Below are 20685 nucleotides of genomic sequence, written 5' to 3'. Positions count from 1 at the left end.
CTAACAAAGCTTTGGGGAACTAACTGGAAGATGTGTGCGTGTCTGGTAGGGTCTAGTTTGTAATTTCCAAAGGATTCACATTTTAAAGTCTTTGGTTAAAAGGATTAAGGTGATATTTGCATTCTTCTTCCCCACATATGGGAAAAAAATTCCTTGTGAAGCATGTTAGGGCTCTTTAAGGCCTAGAATTACTACCGAACTTTAGAGCCCACAAAGCTGCAGAAAGCACGGTTTGGTTTTGACCTTAGAGCTGGAACTTCTCTGGGACCATCCTGTGCCCTCGTTTAGCTGCCTTGGTGACCGGGACACTGTTCTTTGGGCTCCATTTAATTACATAGGGGCTATTCCCAACTAAATCACTGCACCACTAATTGGGTGCATCTATACAAGATGCTTACTGCAGAGTTGCTTAATTAGCTCTGCAGTAAAGCGTCATCGTCTACATGTGCAGTGCTTTTAGGCCAGAGTAAACTAATTAACTCTGCCATAAGATAGTAATGCGCAGCACAAGTACTACTCTACAGCAAAGTTTCCTCTGCCTCAATGCACATGCAGACACTGACAGGGCCAGCTGGGGCACAAGGGTGTGATAGTGTGGGGCTGCAGCCACCCCCTCCGCAGCACGCTGAGCCGGAAAGAAACAGCCCCAGGCTGCCAGGCTGACCCCCCCACCGAGCAGTACTATCCGAGGGGGAGTTATTAGTTTACTCCGGCTTAATAGCACCACTCATGTAGACAGTGACACATTACTGCAGAGCTAATTAGTCAGCTCCGGAGTAGACGTCTCGTGTAGACACACCCACTGATTGTACCGGATGGACCGGATGGAGTCCTTCTCCCATGTATAATTTGGAGCCCCACAACAGTACATTATACTGCTCATTATATGGGACATACTGCTCATTATATGGGAAACATGAAACATATGGTTTACCATTGTACACATAAGAAAACTCTGAGCTAATTAAAGAGAAACAAAAACAACAGCAAAAGGGAGGAAGAATATACTTGGCAGACTGTAAATACCTGCAGATAGCTCCACATTCAAGAAGCAACAAAACCTTGCTACCTTTCCCCTCCTTCACTGCCTCTCTTGCTGGAAGTCAGTGTCCCTCTACCGTGTTGCCTGCACTTCATGAACACAAGACTGCCATTATGCTAATTCACAAAAAGCAGATGTCTTCTTCCCATTTGTCGGCGTAAAAGGGACCAAATGGGTGAAGAAACAGGCCAAGAGGGCAGATGGAGCTGAGCCACAGCTGTGCGGTATGTTCCCTGCTTCTTTAAAGCTAATGAAAAAGTGCCTATTAAAGATATATATATAGATAGATATCTCCAATTATCTATCTACATCTATATATATATATATTTCATAGGCACTTTTTATATCTATATAAAGATATATAGATATATATCTATATATATATCAGAGGATCCACTACATATCAAGGGCCAGCCAAATGGTGATGGAGCCAGGCAACAGCATCTCTGCCTACTGGATTAAATTAGCTCCTATTCAAAAGAAACAAGAAGCCTGTGACAAGATGTTGCAGAGGCTACTGCTCATCGAACCTGTGTTTCCCCCATTGCACCGGGGCAAGACCACACTGGCACGATGGCAGCGTGCAACACGGCACACCAAGATGCCAGCCAGTAACAGCACTGATGGGAGGGCTTAAATGGCACCTCTCTCAAACAAGGAAGCAAAGTCTTTAGGTCAAGGAAATTCTCCCACAAGGACCTGCTGGCACCTCACCACGCTCAGCTGAGGGTAAGCCCCTTCACTTCACCCCAGTGACATTCCCTAGGACTTTTTAGGAGAAGCCCCCCACCCCCCAATTCCATTAAAACAGTCATTAGGGGCAGTCCACAAATGGGGATCGGTGCGGGACAGCTTGGGGCTTTGAGCAGCCTACGTTCCTGACTCTGTTGATAATCTATGTCCGAAACGGAGGCGTGGAGAAAGCAGGGCAGGGAGCTGTCTTTAATTAATCAGCAGCCCAGACCAGCTTCATGCCATGCACTGCAGAGAGACAGGGCCATGCCCAACCCTTGTTGACCCTTCCTACGATGCCGTGCTGCTTTCTGTCCCTATTAAACAGGCTTTTGACTAATTATTCACTTTGTCCTGTTTCTGTTGGTCTTCCCTCTCCCCGTCACCTTCCCCCACTGGCCATATTTTGTAATGCGCACTTAGGTAAAAGTCCCACTGGCCTTACTGGAAGTTTTTTACCTGAAGAATTTGGATTTCAGTAATTTTGCTCAACTATCCTGGCTCAGCCTGGGACTTCTCTTTCAGTTTCCCATTTCAAACAGTTTTTGCCTCCACATCTCCATCCCTTTGTATCTGACAGTGAGTAGCATACAGTACGACTCAAGATCCTGTCACACGTGCAGAATCGTGTAGCTCTGCTTTCCTTAATTAACTTTGAACGTTCCTGCGATGCCTCCTGCCTTCAGAAAGACGCTCTTGGCCCAAGTCTGAAATGCTGTTCTGCAATGAAAGATAAAGCATCCCCGATGAACAGCATGCTTTACAAAACCTTCAACTAACAGGTGAGGCACGGCTGACAGGGGAAGTCTCCCCGGCTGGAAACTTGGAGCAAATGAGAACGGCAGCATACCTGGCCTCGGCTGCCATCCTGAATTTTAATTTCTGTCCCTGCTGTAAGTGAGAACAAAACGTAACCTCCTGGTCGTACCAGTAGGAGAATGAAGGAGAAATGCTACCGTGAATGCTTAATTTGCAGTAAGTTAAAGGATCTGACTGCAAGACACACCCCTACAAATTAGTCGTCTTACTTAGTCACCGGTCATAGGCGCTGTCATTTGTTACCTCGTTTGTTTGGCAGCACACGAAAGGGCAAAAGGCACAGTCTTAAAGACACTTCTACAAAAATATATATAGAAGAGACAGTCCCTGTCCTAAATCATAGAAAATTAGGGTTGGAAGGGGCCTCAGGTAGTGCAGTGTAAAATCATCTAACAAACATGTGGTTGCCCATGAAAAAGCCCACGGCTTTCTGAATCAGTCAGTCTCTAAGGTTCCACCGTACCAATTTAAAGGGCAACATTATATACAAAGGGTTAACAAAGGGAGGCAATGGGTGGAAGAACAAAGGTACAATAATGTCAAGTCGTTGCTTAAATCCATTATCGGCGCTGTCCACCACGGCTGCAACACACGAGGAAGTAGCAGTTTTGATACAAGTATCCTGTGACTTATTTATTCACCATTGACAATAACAGGGTGAATAATAGCTTCCGAATTTTTAACATGGGCAAAACAATGTATTTTTCCTTAGACTATCATCGGAGATGTTCAGGCAGAAATTTTACCAAAATAAATTCAATCTGAGGCAGATACCCAGCATGAAAACCAGTTAAAAGTTGGGAAAGCGATGATTGAAAACAGGCCTGTATAATTGTGGGCTAGAAAATGATACTGAGAGGTTTGCTTTTGGAACATGGCTTATAGGTAAAATATACACACTAGAATAATGATTATAGCAGCAAGGAGTAATTGATGTTTAAATGCCTGGGTCTCAGACACAGGTTTCTCAGCCTTCACAAGCAGACAAGGTGTCTAACCCAGGCAGGCAACCAGCAAGGCCATACATCCTGGGCAGCTGAAACCATCCAAATTTTATTTTCATGATAGAGATCAGCCTGGCTCCAGGGCTTGTAGTGCCTGTTTGCAAAAAACCTTAAGTTTTCTGGTTTTGGGGGAACAGACCAAATTAGGAGGGCCCGGTAAAGCCCCAGATTAGAAGGTGGAAAGTGTGACAAACACAGAGAGACCAATCAGCGATAGCCACAGGTCGAGAGTCATCAGGAGTCACCAGGAGAAGGAGGAATACAAAGGGAAGAGCTTTCAAGACAGCGGGGAAGAGCTGGTGTCAGCTCCCAACCTCCGAGGTCGCTGACGTCAGACCCTCGAGCAAAATCCCTCAAGCGGTGTCCACGTGCCGGCAGGACGGCCCACTCGCCTTGTGCGTGTTCTGGGCGCCGGGGGATTTGTGTAACGAACGTTGCACTCGCTTTGCCTGCGTTGCTTTTATTTCCTATCGCTGTGCATCAGTACAATTCACCTGTAATCTGTCGGCAGGGGATGTGCTCGATCTGAAGGCTGTGCTCGCTCAGAGCAAAGGTATCGGGGATGGGTTGGGAGTCCAGTGCCAACAATAATCGTCAGTGTTGGACTGCCTGGATAACAAGTGGTGCGGCTGGCCGTGCCTGTCAAACATAACAGAAAATTTGATGCCTTCTTTAAGCATCTATGAGCTGGATTATAGAGGGCCACATTTACTAGTAGAGAACCACTTTTAAAAAATCGTCTTGATTTAATCCCTATTAAATTCTACACAACTTCTCCAGAAGGATACTGAGGTAGGTATGTGATCTGAAAACACAATAAAACACTCGATGAAAGGGCCTGATTCTGTCATACTCTCGTGTATGTATAATAGATGAACACTTTAACCTCCCTGGCCCTTCCATCAGGGACCTCAAGGCAGCTGTTCTTAGACACCAAAACTTTAAAAACCCATTTGAAGAGGAAATTGCAGAACAAGAAACATCCAGCGACTGGACTGTGGTAAGTATGGGCTAAACAGTTACTAGGGAATCTCATCCCATTACCTGGATTAGCTTTTTGACACTTTTGTCCTTGTGCTTGTTTGCCTCTCCCAGCACTGCTCCCCGTCCCTGCTTTGTGTATTCAGATCACTCTCTGTTTTATACACTGCTTTGTGCATGTCCTGCCACAGTATCTGATGAAGTGAGCTCAAGCTCACAAAAGTTTATGCATCTCTGATGTAGTTAGTCTATAATGTGCAAACCTGCCCTGCCTTCTGGATCTCATATAGCCATGCAGAGGCTCGGTATATGGGGCACGAGGTTTTGCTGTGCGGAGACACAGGACACTAACTCTTGAACTGGAAGCAGAGGTCCCATGTCAGCTCCTGGACCTTTCCTTGCTCTGCAACAGGATCAGAACAGAAGCACGGGGAAGAGAGAACCAGAACTACAACAAACCACACAAAGGAAATAGCCCTGTCTTTAATTATCTAACAGCCCTGACCAGGTTAACATCTCAGTGCTGCACTGGGATACAGCTTGGTCAAACCCATGTCAGTGCGCCCAAGTCCACACTACTAGGGCTGTGCTGCTTCGGGCTTGAGAGCTCTGCCCATGCATCGGAGGTGGCGTGTCTCAGCACAGCAGCAGTGTCTAGGTTAAAGGATTCCCCCATCTCTTCTGTGCCGTGTATGCACGCCAAGAGTGCTTCACTTACTTGCACTTCGCATCCATCCACATTTCCAACTTCAAAACCCCCAACCTCTTCAACAAGGTAGTGCCGTAACACGTCACAGACAAAAGAGTTGTAGATGACATTCGGTGGGGTCTCCTTTCCTTGAGCTCCTCGCAGAATAAATGAGATTAAAGGGTTTGTTTCTTCCTACCAATGGTTAGAAGGGGAGGGACGGTGGCGAAGGTTGGCGAATAACACAGAGTTGGGGCAAGAAGCTAACCTGAGGCTGCTGAGCTCATGTAAGGCGCATACAAAAGATCCAGCAGCACTCTCAATTATGGAAACAACCCAACGAGAAGAAGCACGGCTCTTAACATGTAAAATCAGATATGTGCTTAGAGTTGGCCTTTTGGGAGAAACTTTTTCCCATATCTTCTCCGGAGCTTTACACCCCTATTTCAGTGGGACCTATTTCAGTGTCACACGTTGGATTCCAGTGGCGATAAGAAGCGGTAATTAATTACTTGCAAAGCATGCCTGGGGTATTTCAAATATGCCTTTTGCCTATTTTCAAAGAGAAAAATTCCCCAGATAATTCCCACACTCACTTCTGGGCTATAATCTGAAATATTATGAAAAGAAAGCAAAATTGCTAATCTCACGCCAGCACATACAATGATTGCTTTCTCACTTTCATCCAGCAAAGTTCAAAGGTAGCTAATGAAACCATTATACTTTGCTAGCAATCGACCATCACAGAAGAAAATTGCCGGAGCCAGCTAAATTGCCAAACGTTGGGTGCCTTTTAGCTATGCCTTCACGTGCCAGTTACAACCCACAGCTACAGGAGCTCCCTCTGCAAAACAAGCTGCTTACCTTTCCATGGCTGACCCAGGAAAAAAATGACCCATGTTCTGCTAAAAAACATTTAGCCGTCTTTTCCATCCCTTGGAGGATTCTCTTGAAGCCACAGTAGTAAAAAATAAAAGGAATTACCTAAATGTCAGTATTTTAATTATTGCACAGTTTTAATCTCAAACAAATAAGTGAAAGCTGAAAAATTGTCCGATTTGCTCTTTTTTGGTGCCTAAAGGCCGTATCCACCAGAGGAACGGCAAACTCCCCTCTCAGCTGCCACCTACCCTGGAGGGACCTAGATTTCTGCCGGGGTACCTTAGGCACCCAGCTACCTACTGCCGGGCGCTCCCAGAACCGCTTCGTTTCTGTGCAACGTGCCGGCTCACTCACTAAACCCCATCCGGGTCCATAAAATAGACTTGCCTGCTGCTTTTCTGTCCCCCAACTCAAACCACTTTGGCATGTGTGCGTGTGTCCCACTGCTCTCAAATGCAAATCTTGTGATAAGTGAAAGTGAACTTGGACAGTCTGCCCCTTGTTTCAAGCAAGGTAAACTACCCCAGTTTAGCTTTCATTCACTATCAAGCAAGAGCAGGCAGACAGGTATGGGGCATCAGTTACTCTGTGATAAATCCTGTTAAATTGCTGCCATTTGACTGACGGCCTGTACCTGAGGTCTGTCATGGCCAGCTGAGCAGATCAGGGTCTTTCTGGGCTACCTAAAACTCATAATGATTGGAGCTGAATAGGAAAAAAAGGCAGCATTCAAGCAAAGAGATGAGTACTACTGTATACTTAAAAAGAGCTAATAGGCCATAATGAATCAGATTAAGCTAATTCATGCCCTGCAGTGTCAGTGCATCATTTCTGACATGTGCAAAGCTCAAACACTGTATTCAGACAATGACGTTTTTTGTCAAAAAAGACAGCCACTCTGCAGCGTTTCAGTCCCCCATGAAGAGCTGAAAGATATAAGGCCTGATTCTCCTCTCCTCGATGTAAATCAGGAGTAGATTGAAGTGAGAGCAAAATCTCAGGTGCTCTGTCTCCTCGAAGCTGCACTGACAGCTCTCCAAAGCAACAGAACGGGAAGAAAGGAGCACAGAGCAGGGATTTCACCCTGCGCCGAGGCCTTAAGCGATCAGTTATATGGGTAGCAATTACGTTCTCGTTCTGTACGTCATGTTGTGCCAAACGATCTGGGTCCAGATCCCCGGATCCTACAGAACTTCACTTGACTCAGGGGGCCTCACATCAGCTTCATATCACACCCCTCCGCTCTGGAGAACTGCAGGGACAGGGTCCACCCCCGTATAGCTCAAGCAGTCTTGCGTTTCCATCAGTCCTCAAGGATGCTCCAAGATAGGGGGCTGGCCACAGCCCCAATGGGCAATTACCCCTGCTGAGGACCAGCTGAAGCACAGTGTCGCTCCACTCATGCCTATTCCCCTTGCAGCCACTTTCCCAGTGTCAACCTCTAGCGCTGCCCAGACAGCCTGGACCTCAAGCTGCTTAGTGGCACCTCAGAGTCCTTTAGGGGCTATGCCACACATTATTCTAGTGGGTTTTATGCAGACTTTGTTCCTGAATTTCCTAATGCGTTGGATTCACCCGCTCCAGCAATCCCTCTGATTTGAGTGGCATCTGCTCTGACTGGAACCAATGCAGGTAACCACAAAATCAAACCCCTTGGAAAAAACAGGTCATTCTTCATCTCAATCTTGATTCTCAATAGCCCCCCCAAAAAACCTTGATTTCAATAAATACACAGGACATTTCAAAAGATTTTCCCTTTTTATTTTGCATTTTCCAAGCTGCACTGAGAGTCTGCACCTGTCTGTGCCTCTGGGCAAAACTGGGAGGGGAAGAGACCTACCACGCTCTAGAGGGTGTTATTCTTGCTCTAAGAGTACCGTTCTTCCTCACCTGGCTCAGCACTAGCAGCGCTCTTTGGTTTCATCACCTGTGTCCATGCTCAGTAGGGATTCTTGTTCTTCAAGCTCCTGTGAGACTGCATCTGGCTTATCGTCCACAGGGCAGGCAGCTTCAAAGGCTTCGATCATCTCCACATTATCTGCACTGCTGCTGTACAGGAGCTCTTGCCCTGCGGCCTGCGGCCTGATTGCATCTCTTTGCTCAGCCCCGCACAAAGGTGGCTCAGGAATCTCAATCAGATCTACTCCATCTGCAAACCTGCCGGGCTGAGACGCGGGATCTCGGGGTCGCTGTACGTCACTAAGCTTCTGAATGCAAGTTTCACTCGTCTGTTGGCTTTGAGTCTTCAGCCGCGCTCCTGTTTTTCTGTTGATCCAGGTGCCTTCCTCGAGGGAAACCAGGCTGTATGTCTGCTGCACTTCATCCGTCACTTCTGCCGGCGACGTTAAACTCAGCAGAGATGAATCGTGTGCAGAGACAACAGGCTGCTGGCCTTCGCTTCCTCCGGCTGGAGCTGCGCCACTGCTGCGTCGGGATTGCTGTCCCAGCGCCAGTGCAGTTTCTGCCTCTTTTCCATCACTGCGTAGCTCTTGCTCTTCACCTGCATCCACGCTGTGCCGGGATATCTGCTCCACGGGCTCTTGGGCTGTTGCACTCGGTTTCTGAATTGCAGTGAGGCTGGTCTGTTGACTGTGACTTGTCAAGAGTTTGCCAGTTTTTCTGTTGACCCACAGCCCTTCCTCTAAAGAAACAACGCTGTACGTCTGCTGCGCTTCATCGACTACCTCCACGGATGATGCTCTGCTCTGCAGCTCGGCCTCGCTTTCAGAGCCCTCTGGCTGCCCGGCCTCACTTTCTGTGGGTTTTGCACTGATGACACTGTTCGCGGAGTCGTGCTCCGCAAGATGCAACACGTCTGCGCCTGCTTCATCACTGCAGGGGCAAGTTGCTTCTGGGGCTCCCGTCACCCCTTCTTTGTCTGCGTCGCAGCGGTCCCCAGATTCTTGCCTAACAGGCTGCTGTGTCACTGTTGAGCTATGCTTACGAACAGAGGTGTCACTTGTTTGCTGACTGTGACTTGCCATGATTTTGCCTGTTCTTCTGTTCATCCAGCTCCCTTCCTCCAGAGAAACAATGCTATAGGTCTGCTGAGCTTTCTCTGTCCGAGCTATGGAGCATCTTCTGCTTGATTGAGACCTCTTGCTCTCAGGACCAATGGACTCAACTTCCTCTGGCTGAAGGACATCATTTGGCTCTTGGACATCTGTCTTGCCTCCTCCAACCGCACCGCTGGCGTGTCGGGATTGTAGTCCTATGGCCTCCTGTGAGATGACACGAAATTCTTGAATCCAGCTTTCACGCGTTTGTTGACTATGACTTGCCATTACTTTCCCTGTCCTTCTATTGATCCAGGTCTCTCCCCCTAGAGAAATAAGGCTGTAGGTCTGCTGAGCTTTCTCAAAAAAACCAAGAGAGGATATTTTGTTTTGTTGGGCTTTTGCAATCACAAGGTTGATTTCCTGCTGACTGGTATGCTGGGACTCCTGGCCCGTTGGCTGCTGGCTCCCACGCCGGGACTCCTGGCCCGTTGGCTGCTGGCTCCCACGCCGGGACTCCTGGCCCGTTGGCTGCTGGCTCCCACGCCGGGACTCCTGGCCCGTTGGCTGCTGGCTCCCACGCCGGGACTCCTGGCCCGTTGGCTGCTGGCTCCCACGCCGGGACTCTTGGCCCGTTGGCTGCTGGCTCCCACGCCGGGACTCCTGGCCCACTGACTGCTGGCTCCCACGCCGGGACTCCTGGCCCACTGACTGCTGGCTCCCATGCTGGGATGCCTGTCCTGATGGCTGCTCCACCGGTACATCTCTTTCCATACTTGTAGTAGAAACTCTATCCTCAGACTTGTTCATCTCTGCCTTTGCCGAACTACTGCTGCTCTGGGATTTTTGAGGCTTGATATTCAGAATCGCGGCAAGTGCTTGCCGACTCCAAATGAGACTTGTTTGCTGACCTTTGTTTGTCACTTCTCTGCTCGTTCTTCGGCTGATCCAGACATCTCCCTCCTCAGGATACTCATCACCTAAGGACTGAACCGGCTCTTTTGTGTCTTTGGAAGACGTTTGGCTCAGCTGGGACTGTTGCCGCAAGAGCTGATCACTGCTGTGCTGGGACTCTTGTTCAAGGGGCTCTTGGCTGCTTTGCCGGGTTTCTTTCCCTACGTCTTGCTGGCTTACGTCCTGGGAGTCTAGTCCCATGAGATATGAGCTGCTCCGCTGGAGCTGTTGCATTGTACTACTTCGGCTACTCTTCTCACTACCAAGAAAATCCGTCTGCAGCGCCTGGTCCATCAGGTCTTTAGCTACACTCAGAAGACTGTCTGTTTGCTGACCATGGTCAGCCTTTTCTTTACCTTTCTTTTGTCTCTTAGTGGCTTCTTGCTTCTCTGGTTCCTGGCTATCATCCTGAGATTCCTGCTCCAGCGGCTGTTGTAAATCACATGGGGACTCTTGCTCATTGGGCTGCTGACTGTCCCTCCGGGACTCCTGTCCCACTGCCTGTTGACTGCCACGTCGGGACTCCTGTCCCGCTGCCTGTTGACTGCCACGTCGGGACTCCTGGCCCGCTGGTTGCTGACTGTCCCTCCGGGACTCCTGTCCCGCTGGTTGCTGACTGTGGCCCGCCCTCCGGGACTCCTGTCCCGCTGGTTGCTGGCTCCCGCGCCGGGACTCCTGGGCCGTTGGCTGCTCCACCGCTGCACCTGATTCTGTGCTTGTAATAGAAATTGTGTCCTCAGACTTGTTCCCCTCTGCGTTTGCTGAATCACTGCCGCTCTGGGATTTTTTAGGCTTGATCTTCAGAATCGCGGCAAGCGCTTTCCGACTCCAGATGAGACTGGTTTGCTGACCTTTGCTTGTCACTTCTCTGCTCGTTCTTCGGCTGATCCAGACGACCCCCTCCTCGGGGCACTTGTTTACTGACTCGATTGGCTCCTGTGTGTCTTTGGAAGACTTTTGGCTCAGCTGGGGGTGTTGCTGCAGGAGCTGGTCGCTGCTGTGCTGAGATTCAGGCCCCAGGAGCTCTTGGCTGCTTTTCTGGGCTTCTTGTCCCAAAAGAGTGCCGCTCGTTTTCTCACTCCCAGGAGCCTCTGTCTGCTGAGTCTGGTCCATCTTCTCCTTTCTTTTATACACACTCAAATTGCTGTCTGTCTGCTGAGCTTGGTTTAACCTCCCTCCTTCCAACTTTTCACTTGGCAAGGCTTCTCCCTCCTCGGGCTGATTCCCTAGGTCTCTGGGGCACTCGCTTTCATTGCCAACGGGCGTCTGAGGCTCCGTTTCACCTCTCTGCCGCTCTTCAGCCAACATTTCTTCCTCTGTTATTTGACTACTAGGGATGTCTTGCCCTTGGTTGACTGGTGCCGCTACATCATCCATTGCTCCTTCCACTGCTGCCCTGTTATCCTGCGCTAAGTGACACCCTGCCAAGCGTCTGCTTTGCTAACTAAGTAGGCACTGGTAGACCTCTCTCCTTTTTGCCTCGTTCACTTCTTCAGGGCTTCTACGTTAATAAAAGGTGTGAGCAAAGTTTCTACCCTGGTTGGATGCCACCTCAAAGGGCTGTTTCTTCTGATCAGAGATGCAACTTGTCTCTAGAGTGCTTCATGGTCCAGGTCGGCGTTGTTCTTTGTTTTTTCTTTCTTTGCAGAGCCGGCTGGAATCATGGCACAAAACCTAAAAGAATGGGCTGGGATCCACAGGGCTGGGTCTCATTCTGCAGGCTGCGTCTCCCGGTGGATCCTGCCCCGGCCCCGCGACGCCCCGCGGTGCGGTTCTAGAAGCTTCGCGCCTCTGTGACGTCACTCGCCGTGCCGCCTCGCGGTCTCCGCCGGGCCCCTCCACGGGCCTGCTGAGATGCAGCGCGTGGGAGACCTGTCTTGGCACGGACTGTCTTTGTTTTGGTATTTGCTGATCGCTATCAAATGAAATATTTCTACGTATGATCGCGATGTAAATTAAGTGTTGCAAATACGTGTTTTTTCTAGTGCTGAATGGTACGTGTATTTGGTATCCTGTTATCCTTTTCTTTTTCTTTTCTTTTTTTCTGAAGTTTTTTCTTTTCTTTTTTTCTGAAGTTTTTTCTTTTCTTTTTTTTTTGAAGTTTTTTTTTTTTTTTTTTTTGAAGTGTAACAAATATGTGAGTTCTTCCAAACTGAATAGTGAGAGTCTTTGGAGCTTGCTTGTCTAGCGGCGGTTTATGCAAGTATGAGAGTGCATTATGTTTTATGTATACTTGATCTATTTCTAATTTTTTTTAAAATTACTCGAATTAGGCCTGAATTAGACATCCGGACCGGAGCCCTCTTCACCTTTGAGGAAGACAGGATCTGGGACCAATTCTAAAATATGTGGCTCAGTCCCACCTCTAACATTGATTTTTCCCCAAAAGAGCATGTCCTGTGCTGAACAGCGGAGACAGCACGTCGCTCTGCCCTCTGGACCAAACTCCGGAAATTTCTACCCAGTTCCCAGCTCAGCAAGACTTCTTCTGTGACCCTGGACGTGTGCCTTATCCTGTGTGTAGTAACCTACCTGCAGAAAGAGGAGGCTGTTGCTTCCTCAATCTGTTTAGTTATTCCAGCTATAATCTCCGTGGGGGAAGAGCCGTTTCTTCCCACGGGTTTGTATTACAGGCAGGAGTGATGATATGACCACTCTCTAAGGTTTTCTGACGCCTCGCAGGACAAAATCCTGCTTCTGTTATCACTATGCCAAACGTTTACCTTTCCAGCTGAAATTCTCTATCCTGAGTGTCTGCCTGAGGTTTTTTTTATTTTTTCTTGAAAATTTCCACCCAAAATATGTCAGCCATTCATTCCCATGAAGTGGGCCAGGGAAAATGCATTCTCCCTCCCAGAAATACAGGTACAATTCTCAAAACTGCCATTTTATTTGAACAGTTCTCCCACCCCGTGTCTTAGCACAAGGACCTGCAATTTGGCGACGGGTGGACTTTGTGGAAAGAACGTGCCTTTTGCCATTGCCAAGAAAATCCACCCATATACCAACATGTTATAAGCCTTTGAAAAATTGCCATTACCAATGCTCAGCACAGACTTATCAGAGCTTCACAGGTAAAATCTCCAAAGACCCTGTCCACACTGGGCATGCTGTAAACAGGGGATGGGCTGGAGTGGTCTTGTAATTACTGCTGTGGTGGCTGTTGGCCACGAAGCACACGTGAGAGCAGGGAAGTTGTCTTCCCGGTTCTGTAACGCCCACTCGTACCCAGACCGACCCTTCAGGCGGTTAAGGGGGAGGAGTGTGCTGCTTGATTTCAATGAGAAAAGGACACGCATTGGACCTGTAGAGAGGGAGGTCACAGGAATTAGTGCAGCAAGAGCCTGGAGGGGACGAGATGGACCTGGAGCCCGGCAGGGAGGCGATATGCTCCCTATGATGCCACGTCAGAGCACAGGCACCCCCAGTTAGACATCGGAAATGAGCAGCTACATACAACCAAAATTTCTCCGTGCTTCAGTCTATAAAATACGGATGATAATACCCCTCTTCTCATTAAGGTGTTGGAAAGATTAATAAATGAATGTTTGCACAGCTCTCAGATGCAATGGCGATAAGCACTGTAGCGCAGGCCAGGAGGAAATCCATAATTCTGTCTTCAGAGCCGGGCTTGAACAGCATGCAAGAAATAATTCATTGCATTGAGCTGTAGCATAACTACAGGTGGGTGAACGGGGCACGAGACCCAGGTGCTGCCTGGAGGTGCAGGGAAAGGCACTGGAACGATGGTCTCGGGCATCTCGCCTTCGCTCTCCCCTGCATCCCTCACCCTCCCTGTGAGATGGGCAGGGAGGGCAGAGCCATAGCTGAAGGGCTGGTTCTGGCCAGAGATTTGCTTCTAGGGAAAGCTGATGCTGTGGGGGAGGCATCAGAGAGTTGCTGAATTTGGGCTTTTAAATCTCTGTTCCACATACAGATCAGCAGTGGGGTCCACGTGAATCCCTGCAGAAGCAGCCTCCCCTGGCTTTGCCCCAGTTGTTGTACCTCTGGCACTGAATAAAGAGGATGAAACAAAATACTGAGCAGCAGTTCATTAAAGTCTCTGCACAGGTCGCTGCCTTAAGATGCTTAGGCTGCATGACATGGGGTGCCGAATTCAAAGCGCTCAGGGCCTCCGCACTGGCAATGGTGCACGCCCCAGCAGCATCCTGTGCTCCTGTGTGGTTCACTAAAAAGCTCAACACTGTACTTAGTGCGCTGAGACTCCTAACAGGCTGCACAACCTACACACATAGATGTGCTCCCTGTACTCTGGGTCATTAGATCATGGTCCCGACCTGTCCAGCTCCACCTGGATCTGTTCCCTACCCTCTGGCGTGTTAACTTCACCCCATAATTTGGTATCATCTGCGAATTTGGACTGAGTGCTTTCCACGCCTTCATTCAAGTCACTGATGAAGACGTTGAATAGCACCAGTCCAAGGACCGAGCCCTGCGGGACTCTGCTACCCACGTCCTTCCAGGTCGATACCGACCCATCCACCACCGCACTCTGGGTGCGACCCCCTAAGCCAATTTGCCCACTGGACTGTGTAGTTATCTACATCACAGTCGCTCAGTTTATCTATGAGAATATATGAGATACCGTATCAAAGGCCTTCTTAAAATCCAAGTAGATGACATTCACCTCAATTCCTGCATCCAAGCATGTTGTGCCCTGGTCATAAAAAGAAAGGTTAGCCACCCGCTACGAACCCATGCTGGCTGCCCTTTAGCACTGCTTTCCCCACTGGACCCCCACAAATGTGATCCTTAATAATTTTTTCAAAGGTTTTTCCAAGGATAGAGGTAAGACTAACAGATCTATTATTACCCAGATCCTCCTTCCTCCCCTTCTTGAAAATAGGAACCACATTGTCCTTTTCCAGTCCTCTGAGACCTGGCCTGAGCACCAAGAGTGCTCAGACGGCCGTCCCAGTTGCTCCATCAAATGTTAATTGAAGACCCGAACAGATGGGAAGCTTAAGATGCTTAAAAGTCATAAACCTGTACATTGAGGAAATAACACCAGATACTGGCTCAGGCTTGGAAGTTGATACCTGATGCCATACAAATGAAGAAGTAGTTCATTCATTGAATATTGGTCATGCCATGCTCTGAACCAGGCAGGAATACGGCGGAAACAACTAGCATGTGATACTGCAGGTAAAGCGGTGTTGTGACAGATGTGCACAAGGCTTGACCTTGCATTGTCAATGCTGGACCCACCTTCCAGGCTGACCGGCATTTTCTCATTGTCTCCTTCTGTTCTTCTTCTGTATCCAGCTACTTCTTTTTCTCTTATACCAAGATGGAAACTTTCTGGGACACAAGCTGGATTGTATTCTGTTTCTTACTGCAAAGGGTACAGCTAACTAACCGCAGTGAGAATTAGGCCCCTTCCTCCCTTGCAGTATGTGGGCTGGGGGATCACTGCTGAGTATACAACTGTGCACATGCAATATGAAACCTTTATTCTTGGTGGCGACCGCTGAAGAACAATTATTGTTAGGGACACCGCTACAACCTCAGGGCTTGCATTCACATCTTCTTCACAAGGGCGCAAAGCACCGTGGAATGAGGAATCCTCCCACCTTCCCTCCTCTCTTCTCGTTGGGCTTATTACTGTCTGTGTATACCAAACAATGTGCAATTTGTTGTATTTACAAATTAGACCAAGAAATTAGGCCAAAAATGCATCCATTTTTCTCATCTACTTCTAAAACAGCTCCAAGGTAAAAGAGCTCAAAAATACAATAATTTTCTGCTTTCAAGTTATGCCAAGAAAATTAAATCTAATGCTTGAAGTAGTCACTTTGGTTTTCTTCTCAGTAAACACATGAGAAATGAATACCTACAAGGGATGGACAGCGTCTTTGTACATTGTTTGATTGTTTTTTTGCTTTTTTTGCCTATATGTTTACACAGAAACCGGTGTCTGCAGATTGCAGATGCAATATCTGCATTGCCATCTGCCAACAAGCACTAATATTTTAATCCTTGTTTTGCATCTTAAAGAAACATGAAAAATTGTGTGAAGCACTGGAAATCGGTCGAGAGATCTCGTGTCATCCCATTTTGAGCAGAAGAACTTTGTTATCATGGTTTGTGATGTCAAGGTTGCTTTCTTGACCTAAAAGTACATCGTTCACGTTGTAGTACCTGATAGCCCTCCACAACTGGAGGGCCAAATGAAAGGCGCAGCAAGTTAGGCCCCTTGGTAAATCAATACAGAACACTTTTTAGCACAAAAGGAACAATTCTTCCTTTGCACAACAAGAAAACAAAAGCGAATCTGTTAATCAAACTCTGAGTCCCTCAGAAGACCGAAGAGGTCAGAGATCTGATTAAGTCGGTTTAATCATCGCTCGAGAAACGGTTGCTGGTTTACACGACACTGTTCCCAGACAAAGGATCCAGCATTTCTAACAATAACATGGCTGGCTTCCTAGTCTGAGATGCACCTGGCTTTATTTTAAAGCTATCAAAAGACAAATGTGCCTGCTCATCTCACAAATCGTCTCACTAACGTGTATGCATCTCTGGCTCTGAGTGCAGCACTGAGATCATTACAAATGGAGCTGCCACGGCTGTCAGCTTTAGATCCTAATTGGCAACCGCGTGTGCCCTGCAAGTGACAGCGCACAGTCCCCCCTGTGACAGGCCCTTTGTAAGTATGGACAAGGCAGGTAGGTCCCACACCTGGGCAGCCCCTTAGCCAAGTGCTGGTACATCCAGTTCTGTGGGAGTTGCTGGCACTCGGTATACGGGAAATCACGCCTATCTGTACACACTTATTGGGGCCATACCTGTCTGGCTGTTATCTGGTCTCACACCACAGCAAGAAGGAATTAAATGGTTACCTTGGGAACTGCAATCTTAGCTTGGTGATTAATCCCATGTATAAAAATCACCTGGGTCTCAAAAGCCCATCGTGTTGCCATACGGGCACTCTGGTTCCTCGGATTTATTGCACCGCAGTCCCAAATCCTGAGACGGCAAAGATGAAAGGACCGGGCTGTGTGTTCAGACCGTGCTCCTCAGGAATGAGTGTAATTGGATTTGTGAATCTAGTTGCAACAGTGGTGTAAGAGGCAGCATTTACAGCCATACCCTCTACATATATGTAACCTGTATGTTGAGGAAAGAAAACAGGAGGGGGAGTTTTGTCCCTTTGTAACAGCTTGAGAAAAACATACGCAAGAAAAATACTTCAGGGCCTACTTCTGGGGGAAATGTCAGAAAAACAGGGGCACTTTCACTTGGAAATATGCAACGGAGCTCAAGGAAGTTGGAAGATCATCATCTTCAATTACCCGGACATCTTGTGGGAAGATCACTCAGCAAAATCTGAGTGGTCGCAAAGCTTCCTCTCGTGCATGGATGACCTCTACCTGACTCAAGAAGTCTATGGGCCGACGAGAGGCAAAGCGCTGCTCGACCTGGTACTGGCTACGGGGGACGACCTAATCGGCGACCTAGTGATCGATGGGAAGCTGGGTGACAGCGACCACGAGCTGATCACCTTCACCATCCGCCGTAAAGCTGGCAAGTCAGTCAGCAACACAGAAGCCCTCGACTTCAGAAAAGCCAACTTTGACAAGCTCAAGAGGCTAGTCGGTCAGGCCCTAAGGGACCATGACCCCAGGGAGATGGGAGTTCAAGAAGGGTGGTTGCTTCTCAAGGGACCGATCCTCAGTGCACAAGCTAAGTCTCTTACATTGTGGAGGAAAGGCAGCAAGAGGGCATAGCAGCCCCCCTGGCCCTCCAGGGACCTAGCGGACCTCCTGAGGCTAAAAAGAAAGGCCTACAAAGGATGGAGGATGGGATTCACCTCCAAGGAGGATTATTCTGCCCTGGTCCGGTCCTGCAGGGAGCAAACCAGGAAAGCCAAGGTGTGGCGGGCCAGTAGGGGGCGCTCCTGTGTTGAGCCGCCCACCTCCCTGTGCCCAATCACCTGCCAGGCTCCGAATGCCTCCCTAGGGGCGCCTTATGCTCGGCCGACCCCTCTCCCGGAGCACACTCGCTAGTCTGGGGGTAACGTTGCCGCCACCACCCTGAGAAGGGACTGTCTCGGCCCTGTGTCCTAACTTATATAGCCCCCGTGACCTCATTCACCTGGTCCAGGGGAGGCCAGCCCCGGCTGGCTGTCAGCCAATTTGAAATATATCACCTGTTACCGGAGCAAATCCCGGGACGTCATTCTCCCCTTGTACTCGGCCTTGGTGGGGCCGCAGCTGGAGTACTGCGTCCAGTTTTGGTCTCCACAATTCAAAAAGGATGTGGAGAAGCTTGAGAGAGTCCAGAGGAGAGCCATGTGCATGATCAGAGGTCAGGAAAACAGATCTTACGACGACAGGCTGAGAGCCATGGGACTCTTTAGCCTGGAAAAGCGCAGGCTCAGGGGTGATCTGATGGCCACCTATAAGTTTATCAGGGGTGACCACCAGGATCTGGGGGAACGTCTGTTCACCAGAGCGCCCCGAGAGATGACGAGGTCGAACGGTCACAAACTCCTGCAAGACCGTTTCAGGCTGGACGTAAGGAAGAATTTCTTTCCTGTCCGAGCCCCCGAGGTCTGGAGCAGTCTGCCAGCGGAGGTGGTTCAAGCACCTACATTGAACACCTTCAAGAGCAAATTGGATGCTTATCTTGCTGGGATCCTATGACCCCAGCTGACTTCCTGCCCTTTGGGCAGGGGGCTGGACTCGATGATCTCCCGAGGTCCCTTCCAGCCCTAATGTCTATGAAATCTGTGGAAATCTATGAAATCTATGAAATCAATGAAAAATCTGACAGCTTTTAAATGAGAACAACTGCAGATCTGTCACTAAATGAAGTCAGTTGATTCCTACAACTTTGGGACCAACTGGCTGGGCAGCAGCTCTGCAGAAAAGGACCTGGGGGACAGGGGACAAGGAGCTGGACAGGATCCAGCAGCGTGCCCTCGGTGACAAGAAGGGTAACGGCGTCCTGGGCTGCACTGGGAGGAGTGTCGCTGGCAGATCAAGGGCAGTGATTCTTCCCTCTATTCAGCACTGGGGAGGCCACATCTGGAGTCCTGTGTCCAGCTGTGGGCCCCCCACTGCAGGAAGGATGTGGACACATTGGAGAGTCCAGCGGAGAGCAATGAAAATGGTTGTGGGGCTGGGGGACAGGACTGGTGAGGAGAGGCTGAGGAAATGGGCTGACTGAGCCTGGAGAAGAGAAGACCGAGGGGGATTGAATAGCAGCCTTCACCTCCCTGCCGGGGGGCTGCAAAGAGGATGGAGCTGGGCTGTTCCCAGTGGGGGCAGATGACAGGACAAGGAGCAATGGGCTCAGGCTGCAACAAGGGAGATTGAGGTTGGATATTAGGAAAAACTCTCACTAGGAGGGTGGGGAAGCACTGGGACAGGCTCCCCAGAAAGGTGGTGGACTCCATCCTTGGAGGTGTTTAAGACCCAGCTAGACAAAGCCTTGGCTGGGATGCTGTAGTTGGGGCTGGCCCTGCTTGGAGCAGGGGTTGGACTAGATGTGACCTCCTGAGCTCCCTTCCAGCCTGAATTTTCTGTGAGTCTATGATTCTAGTTACAGCCTTCTTGAGTCACAGTATGAATATTTGCAACTGAACTCTCCCCAAATTCAAGCTTCTAATTCAGCTCCTTTTCTTGCTCTAGTTAAAAGTGTAAATTAAAATTGAGCTGGCAAATTTCTCAGGTCCTGAAGTGGTGCTAAACCAATGTTACTGGACAACATGGGTAGAATTCAGGCCTGATAATAAGGTGCTATTTTATTAACTGGAGAGTTGTGTCTTTCAGCTAGGGCTATATCTGTCCAATAGATGTACCACTACATTCAGAGATGCAGCACCCTCATCCAGAATTCAGAAAATACCCCTGATCACTGAAAAGCGAAGGTAAATCCCATGTGTGTGGGGACATTAAAATCAAGCTGGCAGTTTTACAGCCCTCTGCTTAATGTCTTCCCTTGGTTGTTCTTCAGGCTGGTGCCCAGCACTCCTGAGACCCTGCTCCAAGCAGGACCAGCCCCAACCACATCATCCCAGCCAAGGCGCTGTCTACCCGGGTCTTGAACACCTTCAGGGATGGAGACTGCACCACCTCTCTGGGTGACCTGTTTCAGTGTTTTACTACCTTCCTAGTAAGAAAGTTTTTCTTACTATCCAGCCTAAGCTTCCCTTACTGCAAGTGGAGCCCACTGCTCCTTGCTCTGTCATCTGCCCCCACTGAGAACTAGCTCACAATCTGTATGAGAAATGGAAACAGCTCACATAACAAATTTCGAATATCATCTACTCATATCAAAATGAATTACATGTCCCAGAACCCCACAAATAATTTCCAAACATGGATGAATCCAAGTAAATCATCATCTGCTTCCAGGCAACTGATGGCACAGCAGCGAGAGAACATCTGTTGGGCAAATGCACATGCATTTCTTGCCTAACTCAGTACAAAGGGAGGGCTGGCACTGAAATATTGGTGCACACTGGCTCTACGCCGCAGTGATGCTTCCTTCACTCAGCACTATCACAGCAGTCCTCGACGTTTGAGAGAAAATCGTCCATAAAAACTAAACACCCAT

Source organism: Crocodylus siamensis, chromosome 2 (genome assembly GCF_052110815.1).
Source record: "Crocodylus siamensis isolate JL-2025a chromosome 2, ASM5211081v1, whole genome shotgun sequence".
In the NCBI taxonomy this organism is placed as follows: domain Eukaryota; kingdom Metazoa; phylum Chordata; order Crocodylia; family Crocodylidae; genus Crocodylus; species Crocodylus siamensis.
This window is presented reverse-complemented; position numbering follows the sequence as displayed.